Below are 19151 nucleotides of genomic sequence, written 5' to 3'. Positions count from 1 at the left end.
AACCAAAAATTGTAAAATACCTTAATCCTGTATTTTAAGGAACCCATCTAAAAACACTTCACTTAAATGAAAAAAGAAGAAATTGTGATTACTGTGTCTCCGTTTCTTGAACTGTAGAAGGGGTTCAAAGGATTACTTTTCAAAAAGTTACATTATTTACATTTTTGAATCATTAATCTAAATCCATATACCAAATTTAATTTTAATAAGAGGTCGTATGGATTGTGATATACATTTAGACAGAGGGAATTAAGTTCAGAAAATGAGGTTTACGCTCCGCCAGACTAACGTCTTTAATGATAATGAGTTATCATATCATCCGGAAAATCCCAAAATTATTTTAGGTTAGGTTAACTAACATTTTTGTTCAAAAATTAGTATATAATTAGTGTATAATAATCGATATCTACTCAGAATTAGTAAAATAGTCCCAAAATATTTAACACATGATGTTTTAATATTTTTCTCATAAATTTCATTTAGGTAAATCTATTGGTTGATTTGCTCTTTCCATATTCTATTTCTCCTTTTAATCATGCAAGTACTATTAACAAGGTACATTCAGCGTTTAACGTCGAATATTTAAATTAATTCATTTTTTCGATGTTTAATTCTTCAGTTGTATTTTAATTTTCGAACGAAAGTTTGAATTATGTTGGTATTGTAAACAAAGCAGTCGATAATAACGATCCATGATCTAGTGCGTCTGTGCTAGTTGTCGGCAATAGTAGGCATCTGCTAACCTAGCATTTTCCGGCTTGTCGAAATGTCTACGGTCATGGAACGGGTCGTTGTTTTTCTTCCGTTTTTAATAATGTATTTTGTGTTTAGTGTCGTATCCTTAAATTTAACATAACGTGTACGTATCGTGGCGAGGTGTTTGCTTGAATTAACGTAAAATATATGTCATATTACAAAAAGGAACTGCTACTTAATTATACATCTGCTGTTTTCTTCCTGAGCCGGCTCACTCTGATGCTCTCTCATGTTGCATTCCATTCAAGGCGAATACAAGGTACAGATAAATAAATAGTTATATACTTAGTCATAGGCTTTAGTTTTATTTATTAGGTGATGTTGGGCACTGATTAGGATGTGCTTATTGTTATGTACAGTTATTACGATATTATTGCTATTTTAACAAAGAATCCTTCATGTAAAATATGTGTAATGTGGTGTAGAAGCAGAGAGAAAAGCTCGTATCAGACGACTAGCGTAAAGAAAAAGGATGGAAAGCTGTTGTAATATCACACTTTTCCTGGTTGTGGGGTGGCCTTTACTGACTTCTTACCCTACAGGAATATTTTTAAAGGATGTCCCTAATATATTTGGTTTATTTTGATTATGCGTATTACTTTTGGAATTTTTAATAAGTGGATATTCTGTATAGTCATAGCCCTACTTATTAACTACCCAAAAAGAAGATGCATTCATACATATTTATAATAACGTATCGGACACTTACACCATCCTTCTTCAATGTCGAAGAAAATAAATTAGTAATTGTACAGCTAATACGCACCGAACCAAAATTTTTAATTTAAAATAATCTCAAATAATTAATTGCAAGGTTTTTTTTGCTTAAACAGCTGAAATAAAAACAGAAGTTGATGGATAAAAACAACACAAAAAATAAATTAATGAAACATTTAGTAAGCCTTTTACAAATTTATTGGCGAAACTCGACAATTGTTTTAATTAATTTAATAATTCCCTTTCACAACAATTGCATCATGAAGACTAAATAATATAATAAAATTGTTGATTATGCAACTTAATTCGTTGAGTGTCTATCTAGCATGTAGCGTGAAATTGGTTTATTTTTCTAAAAATATTGTGATGGTGTGCAACATCCAAAAAGTCTATTCTAAAATTTATCCTTAAGGATTCCCTTAATTCATATTTAGCTAATTGGTCGTTCAATATCGATCCCATCCACTTATGTTAAGCTTGAACAATTTTGATTTCCCAAAAATAAAAGCTTTTATGCGCCGCCTGGGAACAAAGCTCGCTTTGATAATAACCACAAAAAATGTGACGAAACACATGTTGGGCGGACATGAACATAAAGGTGTTCGAAGCAGGGATGTTATGGATATAAAACTTCAGATCTGGATATGGATACGGATATCTATATAGATAATATTATACAACGTTTTAGATACGGTTATGGACATGAAATTTGTTCGGAGTATTCGATAGTTCGGGATACTTTTAGTTACAGATATTCGATTTTTAAGGAACTATAAAAGGAAAATGTAAATAGGTATCTATCTAATGGTTCGACTTTATTTTTAGGTTATAAATAGGTACTAAAATTGTAGAAAAATATTATTACATTGAGCTACTTATTTTTAAATATTATTTACGGTTGGTCGAAAATCTGTTGTAACATATCTCATTTAGACACCTTATTCTAAATTATTCAAAACTTTTATGGCAGATTGAGTTACAGTTTCGGATAGATTTTTATTTCGGATATCCGATGGTTTCGATTATAGTTACAAAATTCCATAACAACCCTGATTCGTAGTACCTTATCAAAAAGATTGTTATCTATTTACTTTCAAAGATTTTCGAATACACTTATATTCGGGGAATTTCAGGCATTAAAGTCTAGTCAGAAACATATCAGAGGCAGAAACGGAAGGTATGAGGGGTTGAGGTAGACCTAGATTAGATTACTGTTCGCAAATAGTTAAGGATATGGGTTGTTCTAGTTTTAGGGAAATGCGAAGATTAGCTAAGGATAGGAAAGAGTGGAGGTGCGTGTCGAACCAGTCTTAGGACTGACGACCTTATGATGATAATGATCCTGGGAAGTGTATCTATACAGGAATTGTATGAAATTCAGATATTGTACCAGGAAATGTATAAAACTAATGTGAATAATACTCTAAAAGCCCTAGACAAAAATTTTCAGTCTCTCTCCCGTCTCTCAGAGTCTTTCAGCGTCTCTGAGAGCGCCTCTCACAGTCTTTCACAGTCTCTCAGTTATTGACTAGATGTTTTTATGGATCTCTCACAGTCTCTGTATGAGAGACTCTAACGATAAAATTGTTAATTCAGAGATTCGAATCTCTCACAGAGTCTCTCGTAGAAAGACTGGGATCTCTAAAATATGTTGAACTTTTAACCATGTCTATCGAGACACCACTTATTGAGAGATTCGAGTCTCTCGTACAGAGTTTGGATACGAAATGAGGATCTCTCTCTATGAGCGACTCGAGTCTCTCGTTCACAGACGTTAAACAGTTTTTTTTGACAGTCTCTCGTCAGTCTCTCTCAGCGACACCAGAGAGACTCGATGAGAGAATGAGACTCGAGTCTCGCTTTCAGAGACTCTGAGAGACTGAATATTTTTATCTCAGGGTGCATTAAAAAATTTTTGGAACACTATTTTATATATTTCCTAGGAATTGTATACAATTGTATACAATTCCTAGATTTCATACATTTCCGGTAACATATGCAAAGGACATCTTTTAGAAGCGGTTAATGTTAAGTGATAGATGTTTTTCACGTATAAACATAGGAAAAAGAATGCGATCACGTAGAAATGTAGCCTTTATGACACGACAAGCTGCATACGGTCCATCGGCGATCCGCGTGCCCGTCTTCAGTCGATTGAATGCAGCGAACTGTCTCTCAGTCGATGCATGGCCAACCAAGTTGTTGGTGTGGTAGCTGCGGTGCGGTGGTCTTGTCCTTTACACAATATCCTTATGCACATCGAGTGTAGTTGATCCGCCGCTTATTTGCAAATACATAAGTAGTTGATTTGCATTTCTCATGTCATAGCCTGTTACTGAAATAAAATGCACGTGAGCTATAATTGGACGGGGATTATATTTTACATGTATGAAAATAAAATTGAATTTGCAACACAGTGTGAAACTTTATTATTACATTTTATAATTCGATACTGCGATACTTGAACATAATCTCGTTATGTGCTTCATAGATAAAATAAGACAAGTTGTACCTACTCTACCATTCTAGTCCATTATCCTATGGAGAATTGATATTCGTGATTAGTTTTTTCAAGTAGCGTTATAAGTACCCGAGATAAAAATATTCAGTCTCTCAGAGTCTCTGAAAGCGAGATTCGAGTCTCCGTTTCCAATCGAGTCTCTCTGGTGTCGCTAAGAGAGACTGTCGAGAGACTGTCAAAAAAACTGTTTAGCACCTCTGAACGAGAGACTGGAGTCGCTCATAGAGAGATCCTCATTTCATATCCAGTCTCTGAACGAGAAACACGAATCTCTCAATAAGTGTTGTCTCGATAGACATGGTTAAAATTTTTTAAGTTCAACATATTTCAGAGATCCCAGTCTGTCTACGAGAGACTCGAGTTTCTCAACTTTTCAGTTTTATTCATTCAGTCTCTGTGAGACACTCGAATCTCTGAAATAACAATTTTATCGTTCGAGTCTCTCATACAGAGACTGTGAGAGATCCATAAAAACACCTAGGCAATAATTGAGAGACTTTGAAAGACTGAGAGACGCTCTCAGAGACGCTGACAGATTCTGAGAGACTGAAAATTTTTGTCTAGGGTATTTACAATAATTCTGTTTCTGATATCTGAGGTACCTTGTACTGATATAGAAACAAATAGTTTTTTGAAATTCCTTAATTATTTACATTTTATTGAGCTGGAACTATTCATTCTTCCAGGAATTTTGATACATATCGTAAGGACATTATTGTACTTAGCATTCAACTGTTTCCAGGAAAAAAAAGTGATTTAAATAAAGTCAAATACAACCTGATAAGTTGATATCCTTACTTAGAATAGAACCTTGTTGAGCAATAACGAATCCTGAAAAGAATCTCTACAGATGGCGTTCACTACACCGTCTGTATTTATTTAGTTATTAGCCTACGCGAAAATTATTAAATGATTTAATAATACTAATTCTTAGGACGCACTATAGTTTGATACGAGTATCAAAATATGTACAACAATGAACTACATGATATACGTATAACTAAAACATCTAGCTTGATAAAGTTTTGTAACAACAGGCGAAATGTCGGTGGGTTTTATATAATTAAAAATAAACTTTGAAGTATATTTTGTACTATTTATTTTATTTTAATATTGCGTGATGTGCGTCATCAGCATATCTAGTATATACGAAGCAATCTGATCAATACTAACTGAAGTTAGCAACGGTAGATATTGAACTTGGCGCTTAAAATAAAGAACAGTGGTTATGTCAATGATCATCGTGTAATGATTAAATTGCAGTTTTAGACCCTAGTAACTAAAGCATAAGTGTAAGTCATGATTAACTTTCTATGCTTATGCTAATTAATTCACGCGCAATTTTATTAAAATGCGATAATAATAGAAAGACTCTCCTTGGGGTGATGAAGGTAACTAATAACTAAACGTCAGAAAGTATTGTACTTAGAAAGAAATGGATGATATTCAGACCTGAAATAAAAAATACTGTTTTGAATGGTATTGATGTTGGTGTAGCGTTACATCATGCAATGTATGAGAAACTTTGCTTGAAGGAACGTATCGAAGAGTGGCCGATTTGAGATCGAAATTAAGAGAATCCGCGCGCTGGCCACCATCGGCGTTAATTAGAGAAAACGACCGACTATTCTCGTAAAACGAGCAAAAACTAAAAGGAAATTACCATCACCACGGTACGATGATGTGGTGCAGTGTTAACCCGGAGGCAAGATGTCCGTCGTAATTGAATTGTGTGCAAGCACAAAAATGCGGGGTGCGTTAATGGGTTAAATAATTAATAACAGTCGAGACGCGCTACGGTGCGTTTCTCGACCGTAATAATTCTTACGAGATTTGCAATAATCGCAGTCTTATATATACGATTTTTTACCAGGGTTATTCAAGTTGTATTTTAAAGTAGAAATGTTAGAATACGTTCATGCAACAGCATACGGCATGTAATCATTCTTATATATGATTATGACTTATGTTCACTCTATTGACNTTCAGTCTCTCTCCCGTCTCTCAGAGTCTTTCAGCGTCTCTGAGAGCGCCTCTCACAGTCTTTCACAGTCTCTCAGTTATTGACTAGATGTTTTTATGGATCTCTCACAGTCTCTGTATGAGAGACTCTAACGATAAAATTGTTAATTCAGAGATTCGAATCTCTCACAGAGTCTCTCGTAGAAAGACTGGGATCTCTAAAATATGTTGAACTTTTAACCATGTCTATCGAGACACCACTTATTGAGAGATTCGAGTCTCTCGTACAGAGTTTGGATACGAAATGAGGATCTCTCTCTATGAGCGACTCGAGTCTCTCGTTCACAGACGTTAAACAGTTTTTTTTGACAGTCTCTCGTCAGTCTCTCTCAGCGACACCAGAGAGACTCGATGACGATGAGAGAATGAGACTCGAGTCTCGCTTTCAGAGACTCTGAGAGACTGAATATTTTTATCTCAGGGTGCATTAAAAAATTTTTGGAACACTATTTTATATATTTCCTAGGAATTGTATACAATTGTATACAATTCCTAGATTTCATACATTTCCGGTAACATATGCAAAGGACATCTTTTAGAAGCGGTTAATGTTAAGTGATAGATGTTTTTCACGTATAAACATAGGAAAAAGAATGCGATCACGTAGAAATGTAGCCTTTATGACACGACAAGCTGCATACGGTCCATCGGCGATCCGCGTGCCCGTCTTCAGTCGATTGAATGCAGCGAACTGTCTCTCAGTCGATGCATGGCCAACCAAGTTGTTGGTGTGGTAGCTGCGGTGCGGTGGTCTTGTCCTTTACACAATATCCTTATGCACATCGAGTGTAGTTGATCCGCCGCTTATTTGCAAATACATAAGTAGTTGATTTGCATTTCTCATGTCATAGCCTGTTACTGAAATAAAATGCACGTGAGCTATAATTGGACGGGGATTATATTTTACATGTATGAAAATAAAATTGAATTTGCAACACAGTGTGAAACTTTATTATTACATTTTATAATTCGATACTGCGATACTTGAACATAATCTCGTTATGTGCTTCATAGATAAAATAAGACAAGTTGTACCTACTCTACCATTCTAGTCCATTATCCTATGGAGAATTGATATTCGTGATTAGTTTTTTCAAGTAGCGTTATAAGTACCCGAGATAAAAATATTCAGTCTCTCAGAGTCTCTGAAAGCGAGATTCGAGTCTCCGTTTCCAATCGAGTCTCTCTGGTGTCGCTAAGAGAGACTGTCGAGAGACTGTCAAAAAAACTGTTTAGCACCTCTGAACGAGAGACTGGAGTCGCTCATAGAGAGATCCTCATTTCATATCCAGTCTCTGAACGAGAAACACGAATCTCTCAATAAGTGTTGTCTCGATAGACATGGTTAAAATTTTTTAAGTTCAACATATTTCAGAGATCCCAGTCTGTCTACGAGAGACTCGAGTTTCTCAACTTTTCAGTTTTATTCATTCAGTCTCTGTGAGACACTCGAATCTCTGAAATAACAATTTTATCGTTCGAGTCTCTCATACAGAGACTGTGAGAGATCCATAAAAACACCTAGGCAATAATTGAGAGACTTTGAAAGACTGAGAGACGCTCTCAGAGACGCTGACAGATTCTGAGAGACTGAAAATTTTTGTCTAGGGTATTTACAATAATTCTGTTTCTGATATCTGAGGTACCTTGTACTGATATAGAAACAAATAGTTTTTTGAAATTCCTTAATTATTTACATTTTATTGAGCTGGAACTATTCATTCTTCCAGGAATTTTGATACATATCGTAAGGACATTATTGTACTTAGCATTCAACTGTTTCCAGGAAAAAAAAGTGATTTAAATAAAGTCAAATACAACCTGATAAGTTGATATCCTTACTTAGAATAGAACCTTGTTGAGCAATAACGAATCCTGAAAAGAATCTCTACAGATGGCGTTCACTACACCGTCTGTATTTATTTAGTTATTAGCCTACGCGAAAATTATTAAATGATTTAATAATACTAATTCTTAGGACGCACTATAGTTTGATACGAGTATCAAAATATGTACAACAATGAACTACATGATATACGTATAACTAAAACATCTAGCTTGATAAAGTTTTGTAACAACAGGCGAAATGTCGGTGGGTTTTATATAATTAAAAATAAACTTTGAAGTATATTTTGTACTATTTATTTTATTTTAATATTGCGTGATGTGCGTCATCAGCATATCTAGTATATACGAAGCAATCTGATCAATACTAACTGAAGTTAGCAACGGTAGATATTGAACTTGGCGCTTAAAATAAAGAACAGTGGTTATGTCAATGATCATCGTGTAATGATTAAATTGCAGTTTTAGACCCTAGTAACTAAAGCATAAGTGTAAGTCATGATTAACTTTCTATGCTTATGCTAATTAATTCACGCGCAATTTTATTAAAATGCGATAATAATAGAAAGACTCTCCTTGGGGTGATGAAGGTAACTAATAACTAAACGTCAGAAAGTATTGTACTTAGAAAGAAATGGATGATATTCAGACCTGAAATAAAAAATACTGTTTTGAATGGTATTGATGTTGGTGTAGCGTTACATCATGCAATGTATGAGAAACTTTGCTTGAAGGAACGTATCGAAGAGTGGCCGATTTGAGATCGAAATTAAGAGAATCCGCGCGCTGGCCACCATCGGCGTTAATTAGAGAAAACGACCGACTATTCTCGTAAAACGAGCAAAAACTAAAAGGAAATTACCATCACCACGGTACGATGATGTGGTGCAGTGTTAACCCGGAGGCAAGATGTCCGTCGTAATTGAATTGTGTGCAAGCACAAAAATGCGGGGTGCGTTAATGGGTTAAATAATTAATAACAGTCGAGACGCGCTACGGTGCGTTTCTCGACCGTAATAATTCTTACGAGATTTGCAATAATCGCAGTCTTATATATACGATTTTTTACCAGGGTTATTCAAGTTGTATTTTAAAGTAGAAATGTTAGAATACGTTCATGCAACAGCATACGGCATGTAATCATTCTTATATATGATTATGACTTATGTTCACTCTATTGACTTCATTCTAACATGCAATTGTCGGAAGTAGCTTATGTCGTATTTTCTATATTACGATTAAGTTCAATGGGCTGTTGCTAACTTCAGCCATTACTTTTGGTTTCGTTCGTCGGTAATATAAACGCAATATTTCAACAATTTTTGAGTAAGTAGGCACTTACGTAAATAAACTTCTTTCGAAATAAGAACAGTACAATGACTTCTAATATGCTACACAATGAAAAATTCGTCCCATTTCTCTAAAAATTTACAAAATGTAAGCCCCCGTATCTGCAGATAGGTAATATAAATTAAATCGCATGTACAATATATATAGATGATCTTTTATTTTTGTCAGGAATATTTAAATAATTAATTCATATTAAAATCAAGTTGTTGCATTATTACGCAAGATGAGCGTTTTATGTTCATTTGGTCGTTTGTTGAAATGTTTACCTGTTTGTCCCATATAATTTACACCATAAAAATATCATTTCTTATATAATAAAACAGCAGATTTATTTTTGGTATTGTATACCTTTGTCTACCAACTAAAAGCATCTTCACTCACATACTGCGTATCTTTTTTAGATAAAATATTTATAACCTAATCATATAAGTAGCTTAGTAAACCAGTACAATTTTTTCTTTAATGAGTATCAGGGCTAGCGTTTTCTAACTCCTGTTAAAATTCGAATGACTCCCGTAGTTACTCCAGAGCTCTTTCCTTGTCGGTAATTTTAGGGTTTCGCCGCAGAGGCGCTGCGTTTAAATGTAGTCGCCTTTTCCCCTGCATGTGTGTGTATGTGTGCTTTCTTCCCTTGACACAATTTATGGTAATGCGTACTTGATTTCGGTAATGACTAACATACTGGGTGGCATTCAGTAAACTTGAATTATAGATTTTACACGGCTATTTTGGCTTGGGTTTCAATAAATATTGTTTAAATTTGCATACATATGGTCCGTCCGAATCGAGCGTCGGCTGCGTCGGGCAAGAACATCTCGCGAAAGCTCTTTCATGCCTTGCATACGCGCTGCCCCACTGTAATTAAATCGTTGTTTATTGTTACGAAATTTTTCATCGATGACATAAATCGTTAAATGAGAAGTGCAGGCATGAAACCTTATACCTACTTATTCATTAAGAAAATTAAAAAAGCATCCCGCCACACCATTGGCTTTTAATTTGCCACGAAAATAAATATAGTCGAGCTTTTGCGAAGTCCCTACAATCGAAACTCCCGTTTGTTGGTTGGACTTAAAAACTAATAATAACGAAATTTTTTGGGTGCTTATTCAAATACCTACCTCCAAGCTGTTTTCTAGATCTTTAGATAGTCTTCTTTCGAAAGCAAGCAAGAAGTCCCTACGAAATTATTATACAGTTAAAGGTGATTTTGAGGTTATGGTTCAAATTTAAAATACAATTATAAACCATCTACTTACTTACTAGCTAAGTTTTACAGTAATAGCTTTGTCATTTAGCTTTAATTATTAATTAGGTATGTCCCATTGTCCGTCTTACTAATTATAAGGAAACTTAGAAAATGCTAGGGCAACCATGAAGGTGAGTGAAAACGGTCAGCCGCGTCACCATCCCAACTCACTTTTAACTCGCTTCTAATGAATTCCTGATTCATTTTGAATCAGAATTCCAATTGTTATAATCTCCTCTTTCTAAATTTTTGTCAATAAAAAAGTGGTAAATATTTAATTCAAGGATAACTTATTCATATCATAATTTTGAAGATATTACTGATAAATTAAGTTATGTGTATATATGTCATGCAGTATGTGAGAAAGAAAGAAGTGAAATTTATGTGCGTGAAATGTCTTAATATTTTTAATGAATGGTTGTGATATTTGTCGTAAGGGTATGAAGTGAAAAGCTGTGTAGCTGTAAAAATTGCGAACATATTCATTATCGAAATCAGTGGCAATTAAGTTCAAAACACCATGCCCCGAACGACCATAACGTCCGAGTGGTCGAGTCGACATGATTGCAGGGTCCGCTTTGCCCCGATACTGATTACATAATACTGTGTAATCAGTGCTTCTTCTCCAATAATTATTTACACATTAACACGATATCTTAACATGTGGACATGACAGTTCTGGCATTAATAAAGCTCTCGAATTTTTGACTTTTCACATCGAACGGTGACTTTTGTAATTACTTCATCCGGACTGGTGGGTTCGTGTACTGATGGGATTAATTCAGAGGAAAATCAGTAACGAAAGCAAAAGACACTTACAGGCAGATGTACCATGCAAATACGTACTGACATAATTCAAAACATAAATGTGTTGGTGTTGATTGGATTAATAGGGGTGCTAAATTTGTAAACTGTTTATTAAAACATACTACAGAAAAACATAAACTTAACTAACATAAACTGAATATGAAAACAAAATAGTTAAATGCTAAAAATTTTCAAATAAACAAAAGAAAAATTAAAATAAAATTTCATTGTAGCTTTCACAAATATGAGAATTTTTCCACGTTTTCTAATAACAGTTAGGTATACTTCATTTATTTTCTTTAGCGATGTTCCCCTTCCAATGTATTGGATTGGCAAAATCGTAGGTAGGGAGAAAAAAGCTCATTATACTCTCGACTCTTGTTCATTAAACATACTTTTTCATACAGTACCTGCCAAAAGTTTTGTTCAATCATGAATAGTAGTGCGAGTCAAAAACAAGCGTTAAAGCCTTTAATATGTCTTCAAATATAAATAAACATGTCGTTGATATTTTCAGTAGTAAATGGTACCAATAACAGAACATTTGAGCAATGCAATTGTAGTGGATAAAATGGTCAATTTTTCTTTCGTAAGTTTGTTTGGGTCACTTTGTTGTAGAAGGGTTTGAGGAGGACTTAGAAAACGAATAATTAAAATTAGACAACAATAACATATATTTACAACTCAACAACAACTGGCGTAACGAAAGGAGAAGAGAAGAGACTTGTTCTGCTGAAGGCGTAAGACGAACTGATTTTGTATTTTATGAAAAATGAAAAACTGCTCTACAAGGAAGGAATAGAGAGGGTAGTAGATACGAGTAGGGAAGCATTAAAATATGGAAACTTTAAGATTAGAAATACCAAGAAATTGATGGCCGGTCAACCACCGAAGAAACCGATTGTAAAAATGTAATTAGGAAGGAATGAAAGGTACAGACGTCATGCGGTTAGTACACAAAAGATGAAATGTTACAGGGATTATAGGAAAGTACAGTAATAGAGTTATTTAAATAGATAAGCAAGATACAATAGATTATTTACAAAAGGAAGGAATTTTTATAGACACTAAACGAAAATAGAAAAGAAATACTTTTGAAAGGTATTTACAATATGTAAACAAAATGAAACAATTTTCAAACATGTGGTGGATATCGCCACTTTTCCGTGCAGTACTGTACGGATTATACGCTCCTCACCGGTTAAGAGTTTGGCCGAGAGTTGTCTCCTTCCTTTTCTGGCCTAGTGCTGTTCTTTTCTACTTTGCGCCGGTCAAACTGAAGGTCATATCGCTACAGAGAGTAAACGAAGTATACTGTTCAGATATGTTAAATATTTGCAGTTTGACGACCGATTTTCAGGATGTCGGTTATGCTAATAGTCATTAGGAAAACAGTATCTAATTAAACCTATTAGAATTGGAAATATGTTGTTGCTTCGAGGCGATGAATGTGTATCTACCGTAAATGGTTTCCTGCAGTTTTCGTATTTCGTGTTTTATTTTCACAAAATATTCAAAAGCTCCTCGCGACATATTGGAGCCGATCTGATTTTACTTGAAATAAATCATTGGTCCGTTTATGTGCATGGACCAGAACGTGCATTAATTAGCATGTTGAATTAATTTCATAATTCGAGACACAATCGATTTATTTAGACCTGGTCCGCACCCAAAAGCAATCAATTAACACCAGGGCGCTCTGCCAACGTCTTTTCGTAACAAAATTGAAAACGTGTGCAGTTAAAGTTGACTGGCTGCATGGATTGATTCGCCTGTTGTGTGTCAAATCTAATTTTCTAAAATGACTAATCACCTTGATAGGAAGGAAAAACGTTGAGTTTTATATTTCATCAATTTGTTAGTGTTAATCGTTTAGATCATCATCACATTATTTGTTCTCATGCTAATGGATTAAATATACTTATTAAGTTAGAAAAATGTCAAGGACACTTAGAGTGTGGTGATTCACTCTTCCGCTCTTGTTTTTTCAATTCTATATGAAAATAAGTTTGGTATCCAGATTTATAGACATACATCTTTCTCTATTTCTTCATTGTTCCTCGTCTATAGCTTGATATCTTCTAGTTTCTATTATACCCTCTATCCACGCCCATGTTGATCTCCTTCTTTTTCTTCTATTTGTTGGATCACAGTTTCTTTGACCTTATTACCAGTCTATACCACATACGTGGTCCTTTTTCTATCCTGTTTAAGGTGGTAGGACACTTCAGTAACAGGATGCAGTATTCAAGTAGAATCTTAGTGTGTATCGAAGGGCTTTATCAGAATTCTGTCGAAAGATGTATCCGTTATCTGTATCTCGCAAGTAATTTGTAAAGTTTCTCTATTGGGATCCCTTTTATTATCTCCGAATACAATTCGTTATCTATTCCTACACTAAATATTTCCCTTAGGAATAGAAGAAGAAGATTTTCTTTTCCTTGTTTCGAACCCGTATAGCGCCGCGCCTCAAACATACACCTTTAACAATGTTTTTAGAATTTCTAAATTAACCGTTCGTGAACTTAGAAGTGACTTCTTTTTATTTAGGGCGACTACACCCTGCGCTATCCTCTGCTTTGTATCCCTACTACTCCTTCCGTCCTGACTTATCTCACTTCCTAGATACCTAAAATCAGCCACTTCTTGTAATATTTCGTCTGCTATTTTCATATTCGCTCGTTCACTACATTTTCTTCCCTTGCGTAGCAGTAGTTTTGTTTTACTTTTATTTATTTTCATAGAATACTGGTCTGTCAATACCCTTTCCATTTTATTTAAAGCTATATCTAACTCCTCCTTGCCAATACTGCTGTATCATCTGCCTACCTGCCAAACTTAAGCATACTAATATTTTGCCCCTGTATATCTATCTATACAGTTGTACTGTTTTTAATGATGTTGATCGCGTCTTCGATGTATAGATTAAAAAGTAGCGGTGACAGTGTGCATCCCTGTCTAACTCCCTTCCTAATATTTACTTCTGTATGTTGCTACTCCAGCTCTATAACTGCCTGTCGTTCTTTATACAAATTAAGTATTACTCTTCTATCTCTGTAACTCATCCCTACATTTTTAAGTATATTTAACATCTTGTCCCATTTAATATTGTCAAAACCCTTTTCTAAATCTACAAATCCTGTATACACAGTAATATGTATATTATACGAAAGATTAAATTGAAAAGTAAAAAGTACCTATCCCTACCCGTTCTCCGGGAAAAGTATTCGGATACAGGTATTTAGCACACAACATTACGAAACTAAAAGGATCCGTATATTGTAGCAGGTATCCAGGTATTACTGGTGGTTTCTGTATCTGATATCATGATACATTTTACTCCGGGGTTGTTGTTATATATTGTTCAATAAGCTACAATATATGTATGTTCTATACTGCCTGAGATGTTAATTAATTATTATTATTATGTGTTATATAAAAATAGCACACATTTCTAAATGTTGCAACTACCTGCCAGGAATGGTATTATTACTCACACATATGCATAATGGGTCTAGACGTGATTATTATAGTTTGTTTGTAGTCAAGTTGGTATAGTTGAAGTGCTTATAAAAGGCGAATCCGTTCAAGGATAAACTAATAATTACTGTTTTTAATTCTACTGCTTTCATTAACGCCTTTACATTATGGTTTTTTGCGATTTTTATTCATGATTATGTGTTAATTAGATTATGATGCTACGCGTTTTAATTATTGCAAAATTGTCCTTTATGGGTGATATAATAATTATTGTTATTATCTTATCCGCAATAGAAGTAAAATTAATTACCTAATATAGATACCTTTACGTGTAACATTATGTCATGCGGTAGGTATGGCAAAGTAGCTTTTTTGGTTTTTATATGCAGTAAGTATTGTAGTATGTAACAAGAAGTCAAAACTGGTATTTGTGTGGCGTATGTAACATATAGGGTTTAATTCATACCAAAGCTACTACGCAAAGCCATAACTATACCATCTGATGCTCGTGCCAAATTCATCGAATGGAGCCCTCCCTTAAAATAATGAAGCTTCACATTGTTGTTTCTTTTTAATAAATCACGAAGTAAAATAGATATATTTCTTGAGACCCGAATAAAGTTTGTAATAAGTTAGTACTAATTTGACTCTAGCATAGCGCATGAACGTTCATCAAAAATGAAAAGCGGGGATTCCCCTAGCATCATTAACTCGCTCAATCAAAGTGTCGCGGCAACAAAAAAAAGAACTTAGAGCAATGGATGCATTCTAAAACTGATCGATATATTTTTCTTATAAATGTGTTCAAAATATTAATAATTGGCTAAAAACAAAATTAAATTTTTTTACCAAAATTTGTAATAAATGTTAGACGTTAGATGTTAGGTCGGGGACCCGAGGCATTTTGTCTGTTCTGCCACCCTAATTGTTACACTACTTGTTCTAGGTTTATAATATCATTAATCATAATAATTTTGTGATTGGGATGCAGTTTTTATGAAAAGTTTATACTTAGCGTTTTTAATTCTGGAAGTTAAGAAGAATGCTTAGAAATCTTGCAAAAATCAATTAAGTAAAGTAATTTTATGGATCTGCAGCGGTTTATTTCTCTATTATTATCGATAATTACGGATAAAACGAAAACGTCCTTATCCGTAACGAAACGTTGGAATATTCTAATAAATCTTGAACATACGTATACGGACGGAGCGAGCGGGTACGTTGGATGCGAACGCGGCCTCGGCTATTATACTAATTTCAAAAAATAAAAAAGAAGAAAGACAAAACCGGCGGCGGCCCTGATATGTGACATTATTTGTATTGTAACAATGGCGGTATTATTCATGCACATAGGGACGCCATTCGGCTCACGTTCCCTAGTTAGCCGGCGCGCACATCTTTATGAATCGCTTGATGTTAACAATAGCCGAGCCAAGTTGAAAAGCGCCAGTTATCATGTGCTTAACTTACGCCGCGCATTGCATGCCGCGGATGGCCGGGAAATGCGACCGGCGGTACCCAAAATGTCGTACAATTAAATAATACGGAAAAGGGAATAAGGAAATCATTTCGAATGCTGTATGAAATAATAGGTATCAGGAAACAGAGAAGTCCTGTTGATAAATTTCTCAACCAAAAAGGAGTTTGTTCTTCTCCTTTAGTGCTAGCTACGTCGAGCATAACGTTGAACTCCTTTGAATATTTCGGCTTTCTTTACGGCCTTGTAATTACTTCTAAAGAAAAACCAGGATCATATAACTAGTCACATGTTCAACTGCCTTAAATGCGAAAATTTTAAGACTGAGTGGGCGGAAGACCCTGTTCGTGGGAATGACTAGGTGGTGATTATAGTGAGAAAGATGAGATGGACGAACTGAAAACGGAAAAAAAGTGAAAAGTTATGTATGGAATGTTGTTACTTCGTGAGCATTTGCCTATATGACCCAAGAAATCATAGAAAAACTTAGACTAGGACAGACGGACCCGGAATCTAACCGGTGTCGTATCGAATGCTAAGCAATGCTCTGAACCTCTAGGCTATACTGCTCGGTCGAGTCATAAGGAATTTAATAGCTTATAGATTCATCAGGTGACGAAGTACATTAGTGTAAACGTCTTGTAGTCAGACAAAAATTGATTTCATTTCATTTAAAACAAATATTCTTAAAAACATTCTGTTAAACGTGAATTAGTAGTAAATCGCCGCAGATGGCGTTAATTGCAATGTTTGCGGTTATATAGTGTTCTCCTTAATACAGGTAATCCAATTTATATTACGCACTTGTATGTGTCGTACGTTGATTGAACAAACGGATCCATAGGCGATTGTTATGAGTAGGCACCTACATAGAACTTAATTAAGTACATATATAGTGAAAACGTTTAGTGAAATTGCATTTTCTTATGTTTTACGACTTCCACAGCAATTTAAATCACGTATTCTCGTGAAAGTTCATCTAGCGTTCGTTTAGCTACCGTTGAAATCGATAAGTCACACTTTACATGTCCATTTAGCGTCAGGAGTGGTTAGCAGAGCGGCGGTGTACCGTTTGAGTGGTCGTTTTGCGATGATGAGGATTTCTGGAAAACGCGAAAATAAATACATTCTACTTTTTTAGTTTCGCGCACGGTTCGTTAAGAGCACCGACATACGCGCACGCTGGTATATGAAAAAAACGTATGAAAGCTTCGTTATGGATGAAATTTACTATGACGAAAGTTACCGCGGTGCCCCGCAACCGTCGACGGATAGAAAGAGACGGAACGTTAAAAGAAACGACCGGATCGGCGCCCATTTGTTCAATTCCGTACGCCTTTCAGACGGATGGGCATAAAGAACGCAGACGTCTTCATTAAAACTATTACGGGACATTGTCTCGTTATTCCCGACGTACTTTTTGACTCGGGTCGTTTACTGCTTTTAGCGTATAAAAGGATTAAATTTTCATTTTATGGGTGGCTCGAGAGCCGCTGGTCAGGTGGCATGTCAATCTCTTTCGCCAGAGAGCCGGTGTATGTGGTAGTATCTCTACAGATAGATACGTGGATGGTATCTATATCCACGTACCTCAACCGTAGCACACGTTGCTCTGACCAAGACATCCATGTCCTTCGCTGTTGCGATTGTCGACTTGATTCGACGCATGGAACCAAAATACTTATCAGGAAAACAGACCTTATAATTCTATTGGGATCCGTCAAATGGGCATACACCATCTGGTGGAAAAATTTATAACTCGAATGAGGGAAAAATTTACATAGGGAAAGTTAAATCAAATAAAAAGTTAATATGTTCAGTGAAAAGCTGCAATATCACTTCAGACATAGATCTTCACTCTTCACCTACATTAACTACTTTCCAATAAAAACTAACCGTTTCATTTATGTACAAAATATATTCGGAAAATTAGAGAAAAAAGTAAACTAATAGAAGCTTGGATGAATGCAGTAGGTATCAAAGAAGTGAATTCCGGAATAAAAATTTGTCCACGTCATTTTAATGCACATGATTATATTTCAGCAAGTATTTACCATCAGCCATAACCTTAATATTTGAAACTAGAATCATACTAAAATTATAAAGTGAGAAATTATTTATTCCTGTGTAATTGATTTAACACAATTCTAATGATACCATATAAGTATTTTGAGGTTAAGAACCTACCTGCTGCAATACAACAAAGTTGCAATAATGTGTTTGCAACGTTCTCTTAAATCGGCTTTGCACGTGCAAGTCATTGATATAATATTGCTTAAATCACCCAGAATCACCCCACCAATTATATAACGTGAATCACTTTTCAAATCCGAAGTTTGTAAACTTGACGGAACTTGAAGGCTAGCTTTCAGATTTGTTATTTTCGAATTTTATAATGTGATTGGCATTAAAAACACGCTCACCTTCAACGAAATTTCCTTTGCGAGGCTTTGTGTCAGCCCAGTCACATATTGTGTCAATACTTATTATTTTATCGTAATTTAAAAACTTGGAAATTGCACGGTACACTATAGGAACTACGATAAATTTTCCCTAATCGGCGCCATGTTTTTAGGCTTCTCCCATTTGACGGATCCCAATATTGGATGCGTTTTAATTATGGACCAGTAGTGCACATCAATGTTAACTCCTTTTTAATATCCTGGATTTGTCGCTGTTTGATACAAATGAAACATGACGATAGAACAAGAAGTTATTGTGATAGATATTTAAAACAACAAAATGTTTATCATAGATACTGTAGTATTTTTAAGTTTAATAAATTCCGGAATTACTTGACATTTGTACAATGTTTAGAGTTTATTTATTGTCGAAAATTACCTCTTATGGGCATATAAAACCATTCAGTTTAGATTGATCTGAATCGTATCAGTTCAAATTGCAATATTTTTCTTCATTGTTTCTAA

At 34.9% G+C, this 19151-nt stretch overlaps 1 long non-coding RNA gene across 1 annotated transcript in view; it reads left to right on the top strand.

The window, feature by feature from the left end:
• Positions 1 to 779: 779 nt before the first annotated feature.
• Positions 780 to 19151, top strand: part of LOC108733230 — an 84287-nt gene continuing 65915 nt past the window's right edge. The window contains exon 1 of the long non-coding RNA XR_001937205.1: positions 780 to 1015. This is a non-coding gene — a long non-coding RNA (uncharacterized LOC108733230). The remainder of the gene's footprint in view (positions 1016 to 19151) is intronic.

This window comes from Agrilus planipennis, unplaced genomic scaffold, assembly GCF_000699045.2.
Source record: "Agrilus planipennis isolate EAB-ADULT unplaced genomic scaffold, Apla_2.0 scaffold1, whole genome shotgun sequence".
Lineage (NCBI taxonomy): Eukaryota > Metazoa > Arthropoda > Insecta > Coleoptera > Buprestidae > Agrilus > Agrilus planipennis.
This window is presented reverse-complemented; position numbering and strand designations above follow the sequence as displayed.